Source organism: Equus caballus, chromosome 11, assembly GCF_041296265.1.
Source record: "Equus caballus isolate H_3958 breed thoroughbred chromosome 11, TB-T2T, whole genome shotgun sequence".
Lineage (NCBI taxonomy): Eukaryota > Metazoa > Chordata > Mammalia > Perissodactyla > Equidae > Equus > Equus caballus.
In genome coordinates this window covers 50,059,166-50,067,086 of record NC_091694.1, presented here as the reverse complement: position 1 = coordinate 50,067,086, position 7,921 = coordinate 50,059,166, and the positions used below count along the sequence as shown (strand labels likewise).

General features: G+C 36.8%; 1 non-coding gene across 1 annotated transcript; it reads left to right on the top strand.

Moving 5' to 3' along the window:
* The first annotated feature begins 439 nt into the window (after nucleotides 1–439).
* LOC111775791 (small nucleolar RNA SNORA48) lies at nucleotides 440–572 on the top strand. The gene has a single exon (XR_002811770.2). It is a non-coding gene; the product is annotated as a small nucleolar RNA SNORA48 (small nucleolar RNA).
* The last annotated feature ends 7,349 nt before the right edge of the window (nucleotides 573–7,921 follow it).

Here is a 7,921-nt window from a genome sequence, read left to right as displayed (position 1 = left end):
TATGTTTTAGTTGTGGGTCCTTCTAGTTGTGGGATGTGGGATGCCACCTCAACGTGGCCTAATGAGCAGTGCCATGTCCACGCCCAGGATCTGAACCAGCAAAACCCTGGGCCACTGCAGCAGAGCTCAATAACTTAACCACTTGGCCATGGGGCCAGCCCCAAAAATGTTTTATATACAGTGTTCCACATTCAGTTGAAAAATTATTATGCATGCTAAAAGACAAGATCATATGATCAAAGCCCAAGAGAACAAGAATAAGTAGATAATAGAATTACCTGAATCACCATGGGTGATTCAGGTAAAAGAGTCAGCAAACGAGAACATTAAAATAACTATGATTAATATGTGCAAAAAAATAAAGGAAAATGTAGAGAATTAAATGAAAAGTTGGCCAATTTCAGAAAAGAATATGAATCCATAAAAAGATTAAAGGGACTCCCCTTGGAATGGGCAAAGAGACACCTGATTGGTGGTGTTGCTCTTATATCAGTCAGTTGTACAGTCCTTTGTTCATCCTAGCTTGATGACTGGGTTGGTGGCCAGAGCTGTTTCATGCCTAGGGCACATAAAAAAAAATTAAATGGAAGTTTTAGAATTGAAATATACAATTCTAAAAATAAAAATTCAAAAGATCAGTATAAACATAGATTTGATGTAACAGAAGACAGCATCAGTTAACTGGAAGTTGGACCACCAAATTGAAGCACAGATAGAAATAAGAATGGAAAATACTTAAACAAGTATAACAGACATGTGAGATAAATTGAAAAAGATTTAATTGTAATTGAATCCTAGAATGACAGAAGAAAGAAAATGGGACCTAAATAATATTTGGCAAAATAAGGTCAGTTATTTTCCAAGATGAATGAAAGAGACAAATCCACAAATTCAAAAACATTTTCAAAGAAGCAACAATAAGTCTGGGAGTTGACTTCTCAATAAAATTTATAAAAAGTCAGAAGGCAATGGAATGAAGAAGAACAGAAAAAATGACCTCTTTTCAAGCACATTTAATTACCCAAAATCAGAAATGATAAACTTATTAAGGTCTGTGCCCCTAAGAGCTTCAGTATTATTTTAACTTAGTTTGTTGGTCAAGAATGAAATGGGAGGAATCTGACTTTAGTTTACCCAATTGTCAAATTAAATCTTAACCAATGCTTTTTAATAAAAACTATTTTGAAGATCAACACTACTCTTTCTCCAGTAGAAGCTGTATATAAAGAGAAGAACTCAGTAAAATTTATGTTTTCAAAAAAAGGAGAAGCCAAATGACAATTGGTCTATTTTATTGACACTTTTTTTTTATTAGTAACAGCCTTTGATCTATTTCCAAATATTCAAATGTAAATGTGTCTGTGGTTGTAAAGAATGTGCCTTGTTTCTATAATAAATGTTTTGTTTAAAGTCTTTTAAACAAAGACAGTCTTTTGTTTAAAGTTAATCTTAATGCCATCTCATTTTTATTTAAAAAAAACTACTTGTGAGAGTGACATCAGCATCATGGCGGAGTGAGCTTTTCCCCTGGACTCTCCCCTCTAGGATACAACCAAAAGGACATTCAGGCACCAACAGAGGACACACACACAGCACAAAAGATGTCTGAGAGACCCACACAACCATACAACTGAAGGTGGTTGTGGGGCTGGATCCTCCAGAGGAATTGGAAGCTGATCAGCAGGAGCTCTTCAGAGATAGAGGGGCCACGGCTGGGGGAGGTGAGCAGCTGAGAAGAGGCACCCCATCCCCACCTGTGCTCCAGCCCCACACAATCACATGGAGCATGGCACAGTGAGAAAGGGGCCGGCTGGGGGAGGTGTGCAGCTGAAGAGAGGTGCCTCATCCATGCCCAGTGCTCCAGCCCCATGATAGCCCAGAGCTTGGAACAGAGAGGGAAGTGGCAGCTAGTGGAGCCCCATGAGTGCCTGGAGCACCACACAGAGAAAGATGCAGCAGTTGGGGGAGGCATGCAGGTGTAAGAAGTGACCCTTCCCCCACCTGGCACTCGTCTTGCAATTGTCCAGAGCTCCACACAGAGGGAGAAGCAGAGGCTGGGGGAAGCACAGGTGAAAGAGAGTACCCCTCCCCTGCCCAGTGCTCCAGATCTGCCATTGGCCAGGGCATCACATAGTGAGAAAAGCAGTCAGTGGATGGAGTTGGGCCCAGAATTCACAGTGCTTGATCCCCACCCAATGGAAGCACGTGGCAGCAGTGACTACATAATAACACCATGTGGAGACAAAAATCCACATCATCAAGCAGTATGAGAAAGTATATTATATCTCCAGACCAGAAGGAAAATGACAAGTATCCATAAACCAACACTGAAGACACAGAAATCCATAACCTAAATAACAAAGAATTCAAAATAGCTATCATAAAAAAAACTTAATGAGTTATGATAAAACACAGAAAGACAAATTAATGAATTCAGGAGCTTCTTCACAAAAGAGATTGAAACTTTAAAGAAGAACCAATCAGAAACATTGGAGATGAAAAACACAATGGATGAGATAAAAAGAAATTCTAGACTCCTAAACAACAAAACTGACAATATGGAAGACCAAATTAGCAATTTAGAAGACAATACTATAGAAATGCTTCAGAGGGAAGAGAAGAGAGAACTAAGACTCAAAAGAAGTAAAGAAGCTCTCAGAGAAATATATGACTCAATTAGGAAATGCAACATAAAGATTATAGGTATTCAAGAGGGAGAAGAGAAAGAGAATGGAGCAGAAATCTTGTTCAAAGAAATAATGGCAGAGAATTTCCCAAATCTGGGGAAGGAGATTGAAATCCACATGAAAGGGGCCACCAGAACTCCCAACTATGTTAATGCAAAAAGACCTACTGTAAGGCATATGGTAGTAAAGCTGGAAAAAGTCAATGACAAAGAAAAAATATTAAGGGCAGCAAGGCAGAAGAAAATAACTTACAAAGGAACCCTATCAGGCTTTCAGTGGATTTCTCAGCAGAAACCTTACAGGCTAAGAAAGAGTGGAATGATATATTAAAAATCCTGAAAGACAAAAACTTTCAGCTAAGAATACTCTCTCCAGTGAAAATCTCCTTCAGATATGACAGAGAAATAAAAACTTTCCCAGACAAACAAAAGCTAAGGGAGTTCATCACTGCAAGACTTCCCCTACAAGAAATCCTCAAGAAGCCTCTCATACCTGAAAGAAAAAAAAAAAAAAACAGGAAAGTGGCTGCAAAGTCCTGAGCAAGGAGATAAATAGGTAGGCAATAATCAGAAAACGGCAGCTCTCTATCAGATCAGGTTGGTAAACACTTAACTTTTACATCAAGGATAAAGAAAAGGAAAACACTAAAATAAACTTGTCTCATCATTTTAACCACAAATGCACAACACGAGATGGAATAAGATATGAGAAAAATAATTTAGAAGGGGAAGAGGAAAAGGACGGAATCAGTATAGTCTAAGAAAATAAGAGGCAATCAGAAAATGGACTATCTCATCCATGAGACTTCTTATATGAACCTAATGGTAATCACTAAACAAATAATTAGAACAGAAACATATACAATAAACAAGGAGAAAATGAAGAAAACCAACATAGAAAACTACCTAATCAAATCGGTAGTCTGAACTACATGGGACAAGAAACAAAGGAAATGCAGAAGAATTGTAAAACATGTGATAAGATGGCAGTATTAAGCCCTCATATATCAATAATTACTCTAAATGTAAATGAACTGAATTCTCCAATTAAAAGACACAGAGAGGCAGGATGGATTAAAGAACAAGACCCAACAATATGCTGCCTCCAGGAAACACATCTCAACTCTAGAGACAAACATAGGCTCAGGCTGAAGGGATGGAAGATGATACTCCCAGCTAATGGCAAACAAAAGAAAGCAGGCATTCCATACATATATCAGACAAAGTAGACTTCAAGATAAAGCAGGTAAAGAGAGACATAGAGGGGCAGTATATAATGATAAAAGGGACTCTCCACCAAGAATACATAACACTTATAAACATATATGCACCCAACACAGAAGGACCAAAGTACATAAAGCAACTATTAACAAACCTAAAAGGAAATATTACCAACATCACAATAATAGTAGGGGACATCAACACCCCACTTACTTCAATGGATAGATTATCCAGACAAAAAGTCAACAAGCAGATAGTGGAATTAAATGAAAAACTAAACCAGGTGAACTTAATAGATATAGAGAGAGCATTCCATCAAAAAACAGCAGAATATACATTCTTCTCAAGAGCACATGGAACTTCTCAAGGATAGACCAAATATTGGTAAACCTCAATAAATTTTAAAAGATTCAAATCATATCTACTATCTTCTCCAACCATAATGCTATGAAACTGGAAATAAACTACAAGAAAAAAGCAGGGAAAGGAACAAAAAATGTAGAAACTAAACAACATGCTGCTGAACAATTAATGGGTCATTGAAGAAATAAAGGGAGAAATAAAAAAATATTTGGAGACAAATGAGAACAAAAACATACAATACCAACTCATATGGGAGGCAGCAAAAGTGGTCTAAGAGGGCAATTCATAGCAATACAGGCCCACATTAACAAACAAGAAAAAGCTCAAATAACCAATCTTAAAGTACACCTAACAGAATTAGGAGAAGAAGAACAAACAAAGCCCAAACTCAGCAGAAGGAGGGAAATAATAAAAATTAGAGCAGAAATAAATGAAATTGAAACAAAAAAGACTGCAGAAAGGATCAATGAAACAAGGAACTAGTTCTTTGAGAAGATAAACAAAATCGACAATCCCTTAGCTAGACTCAGTAAGAAAAAAAGAGAGAAGCCGCAAATAAATAAAATTAGAAATGAAAGAGGAGAAATTACAATTGATACCACAGAAATACAAAAGATTATAAGAGAATACTATCAAAAACTATATGCCAACAAACTGAACAAGCTGGAAGAAATGGATAAATTCTTAGACTCATACAACCTCCCAAAACTGAATCAAGAAGAAATAGAGAATGTGAATAGGTCAATCACAAGTAAAGAGATTGAAAGAGTAATCAAAAACCTCCCCAAAAATAAAAGTCCAGGACCAGATGGCTTCTCTGATGAATTCTACCAAATATTCAAAGAAGATTTTTTACCTATTCTTCTCAAACTATTGCAAAATACTGAGGAAGATGGAAATATTCCTAACACATTATATGAGGCCAACATCACCCTGATACCAAAGCCAGACAAGGACAACACAAGGAAGGAAAATTACAGAGCAGTATCACTGATGAACATAGATGCAAAAACCCTCAACAAAATATTGGCATACCCAATACAGCAATATATTAAAAAGATCATATACACCATGATCAAATGGGATTCATACCCGGGACACAGGGATGGTTCAACATCTGCAAATCAATCAATGTGATATACCGCATTAACAAAATGAGGGAAAAAACCATGCAATAAACTCCATAGATGCAGAGAAAGCATTTGACAAGATCCAACATCCATTCATGGAAAAACTCTCACTAAAATGGGTACAGAAGGAAAGTACCTCAACATAATAAAGGCCGTATATGACAAACCCACAGCCAACATCATACTCAATGGGGAAAAACTGAAAGCCATCCCTCTGAGAACAGGAACAAGACAAGTGTGCCCACTCTCATCACTCTTATTAAACATAGTACTAGAGAGTTTGCCCAGAGCAATTAGGCAAGAAAAAGCAATAAAAGGGATCCAAATAGGCACGAAGAAGTGAAACTCTCACTGTTTGCAGACTACATGATTTTATATATAGAAAACCCCAAAGAATCCATCGGAAAACTATTAGAAATAATTAACAACTACAGTAAAGATGCAGGGTAAAAAGCCAACTTACAAAAATCACTGGCATTTCTATACTCTAATAACAAACTAACAGAAAGAGAACTCAAGAACACAATCCCACATACCATTGCAACAAAAAGAATAAAATATCTAGGAATAAATTTAACCAAGGAAGTGAAAGACCTATACAAAGAAAACTATAAGACATTACTGAAAGAAATCAATAATGACATAAAGAAATGAAAAGATGGATTGGAAGAATAAACATAGTTAAAATTTCCATACTACTTAAAGCACTCTACCAATTCAACACAATCCCAATCAGAATCCCAGTGACATTCTTCACAGAACTAGAACCGAGAATCTTAAAACTCCTATGGGGCAACAAAAGACCCCAAATAGCCAAAGAAATCCTGAGAAACAAGAACAAAGTTGATGGCATTGCATTCCCTGACTTCAAAATACATTACAAAGCTATAGTAATCAAAACAGCATGGTACTGGTACAAGAATAGGCATATAGCTCAATGGAACAGAATTGAAAGCCCAGAAATAAAACCTCACATCTATGGACAGCTAATCTTTGACAAAGGAGCCAAGAACATAAAATGGAGAAAGGAAAGCCTCTTCAATAAATGGTGCTGGGAAAACTGGACAGCCCCATGCGAGAGAATGAAAGATGACCATTATCTTTCCCCATACACAAAAATAGACTGAAAATGGACCAAAGACTTGAAGGTAAGACCCAAAACCATTAAACTGCTGGAAGAAAATATAGTCAGTACTCTCTTTGACATCAGACTTAAAAGGATATTTTCGAATACCATGTCTACTCAGACAAGGGAAACAAAAGAAAAAATAAACAAGTGGGACTTAAACAGACTAAAGAGCTTCTAGAAGGCAAAGGAAACCAAGATCAAAATGAAAAAACAACCCACCAACTGGGAGAAAATATTTATTTGCAAATCATATAACCAATAAGGGGTTAATCTCCATAATATATAAAGAACACACACAAATAAACTACAAAAAAAACAAACAACCCAATCAAAAAGTAGGCAGAGGATATGAACAGACATTTTTCCAAAGAAGATATACAGATGGCCAATAGGTACATGAAAAGATGCTCAACATCACTAATCATCAGGGAAATGAAAATCAAAACTACACTTAGATATCATCTTATGCCCATTAGAATGGTTATAATCACCAAGACAAAAAATAACAAATGTTGGAGAGGTTGTGGAGAAAAGGGCACCCTCATCCACTGCTGGTGGGAATGAAAACTGGTGCAGCCACTGAGGAAAACAGTATGGAGATTCCTCAAAAAGCTAAAAATAGAACTACCATATGACCCAGCTATCCACTACTGGGTATCTACCCAAGCAATTAGAAATCAACAATCCAAAGTAACATGTGCACCCCTATGTTCATTGCAGCACTATTCACGATGGAAGCAACCCAAGCGTCCATCGACTGATGATTGGATAAAGAAGATGTGATGAATATATACAATAGAATACTACTCAGCCAGAACAAAAGACAAATTCATCCCATTTGCTATAACATGGAAGGACCTAGAGGGAATTATGCTAAGCGAAATAAGCCAGACAGAGAAAGACAAACATCAGATGATTTCACTCATATGTGGAATATAAACAAATACACGGACAAAGAATACAGTTCAGTGGTTACCAGGGGAAGGGGGTGGGGGGTGAGCACAGGGAGTGAAGGGGAGGACTTACGTGGTGACAGTCAAGAAATAATGTACAACTGAAATCTCACATTGATGTAAACTATTATGAACTCAATAAAAAATAAAATAAAAATTTCTACCATTCCTTTTTAAGGCATATTCCGCATGACTCAATCAAACTCCCTCCCCAAAACCTGCAAGATATTTGCTCCAATAGACAATTGGTGGGCATAAATTATTTACATAATTTTCATCATATTGGGATTCTCACCAATTCTATAACACTGGAAGGTTTGCAGAAACCATACTAACTGGAGGCATTCTTCACAACCTACTAGCTATAATCAACACAAGGACACGCATTTTCAAACAGATCTTACTAAGCCATTAGCGTATGATGATTAATTAAAAACTC